The sequence below is a fragment of the Charadrius vociferus genome, unplaced genomic scaffold (genome assembly GCF_000708025.1).
Source record: "Charadrius vociferus isolate BGI_N301 unplaced genomic scaffold, ASM70802v2 scaffold49, whole genome shotgun sequence".
Classification (NCBI taxonomy): Eukaryota; Metazoa; Chordata; class Aves; order Charadriiformes; family Charadriidae; genus Charadrius; species Charadrius vociferus.
Window position 1 is genome coordinate 5299410 of NW_009661375.1, and position 2446 is coordinate 5301855.

Here is a 2446-nt window from a genome sequence, read left to right on the forward strand (position 1 = left end):
CTGCTGAGCTCCTCAGTGAGAGACATAAGATCACATCCCATCCTTGCAACCGCCCTGTTCGTACCTGCAAGGCTCTGGGCAGCTGGTAAGTAATGGGGGTTACTGGTTTTGCTGAGCTGAACTGGGTGGGATAGGGACTGCTCTGGCTGCAGATCCCCACTCCGGAGCCCCTGGGGCCGTGCTTAGCCAGCCAAACGAGCCCGTTTGCCCCAATAACAGTCCTGCCTTCCTCGTTACTTGACGCTCTGCATGCGCTCGGCAGAGATGCTGGGATGGATTTCCAGCTCATTAATAGCAAAGTCCCCAGGCAGCAGCTCAGCGCTCATCCCCGCTGCGCCCCACGGAGCTCCCCCGAGCCAGAGTCTGGTATTGACCACTCCGTAAGCCACTTCGCCTCTGTTTATTGATATTTTTGCCGTCCCACTTTCAAATGTCAGGGCATTCGAAGTCAAAAGCCTCCTGGAGGTCTCTCTGTATTCTCTACGGCGTGCTGGGCTGTTAGTAAACCTCAGCATTATCTCATTAAGAATGAAAACACGTGTGTTTGCTTATTTTCTACACAACCACCCAGTGGAACCTGTTGGTTTTGCATTTCTTTATTCTTCGAGTTGAATCCCGCACAAATGCATGTCATTTTCCACCTGAGACCCGCGTTACCCCCCTCACCGTATTTGCTCCCGGGTCCACACTAAACCACTTCTCCATTTTTCCAGAATATCCTTGCTGTCGGCAATCAATTAGATATTATTAGCAGCACCATGTTGGCTGCCGCTTGGCTCTGTGATATTTCTTTCCTTTTTTTTTTTTTTTACAGGAATGGAGCCGTGATGTGAGGCGATGACTGAGTGCTACTTCCACTAGGACCAGTAAGAAATGCCCTCTTCACCCAGTCTGTTAATGCACCAGCACTCTGCACCCAGGCGTTTGCTTTTTACTTCCCTATTTTTCTCTTTCTTTTCTATTCTTTTTTTATTTTCCCCAGCGATAACATCAAACTGTGTACTCCAGGGTTTACACGGCGAAGCTGCTCCTCAGAGAATAGTACAGCAGCGATCGAAGTCCTGGTAGCTTTTATTCCCCGGTGATTAGCCGGGTGCTCCCACCGGCCCCGCGCCGTGCTGAGCAACACATCAATTTTATTTAATAGGATTATGCAAAGCATTTTGCTGTGCAACGGCGGGATGAGGCAGACACCTGGCACGGGGGCTGCGATTATCTCCATCGTCGCTCAGATTTGGGGAGTGCTGCAAAGCGCTGGTCGGGGATGGAGAAGCCCATGGGGAGGGCTGGGTGCTGCAGGGGGGCACTGGTACACTCTCTGGGGATGCTCACCAGGTTGCTGCACGGGCTTTTCCTTTAATTTCCTCAGCAGGGGCAGGAATCAGAGAGGTGTTTTTCTTTCTGCCTGGTCCTGGGTGTAGGATGCAGCTGTGGGAAACGAGGATTTGCCTGTCCCCATACCTAACTCCTGGGAGCAGTGTTGACTTGTTCAACAGCCATCTCTGTCACCTAAAAGGGCTTTTTTTTTTTTTTTTTTTCCCTAGGATTTTTCCTGCAGGTTTATGGCCATCTCCTGCTCTTCTAGCAAATCCAAATCCTGCAGAGCAATAAGGTCCCCAACACACCCACCCCATCACCATCCCTGCCACCACTGTTGAGCATAGGACGGGGACCTCCGAGGCACCCCGCATACCAGATGGAGCTTCGGGTGTGAAGGTGGATTCCTGGAGCTTCCTACCAGCTACTGTGGCTTCATCCAGACTTCCCCCCCCGCCTTTTTATCTGCTTTGTTTTAAGGATTAACATCTGGAGCTGTGTGAATGTATCAGAATTGCAGCTATCTTTTCTTCTTCTGTTTCTTTTTTTGAAGCCCATATGGTTGCAGGGAGAAACACAAACCCGAAGAGAAGATACATCAAAAGAAAGCCAAATATAGAACATTAAAAAAAAAAAAAAGAAGATAATTTTGAATAATAGCAATGTACAAGTGAATTTCTAAAAAATCTGCCGACTTCGAAGCCAGTCTCATGACTTACAAATATTTAGAGCTGGTGGTCCTGGATACAGGTTTTTCCTTGAGTTTATTTGGAAAAGTGGAGGTAAACTCAAGTGCGAAGCTGAGAGCCTGATAAACTCAAAGCACCTCAGCCTCGTGGGGTATGTTGGAGTTGCATGAACACGGTTTCTTTAGTTTTGGGGATTTAGCAGGATAGTGATGTTTCTTCTGGATGCGCTGGGGTTTTGGGAAACAGCCCACCCTATTAAACCTGTTCCATTGGTCCTTTGAGTGCTTCTGGATGCCAGTCCTGAGCTTGGAAAGGGGATGTTGGGGCTGTTTTACTCTTGGCTGCATCCTTACAGGCCCCAGGAGATCCAGGTGGTCTTCCAAAAATGCTGTGAGATGTGAGAAAAGAGCAATCTTGGGCTTTTTTTTTTCCCCTTTGGA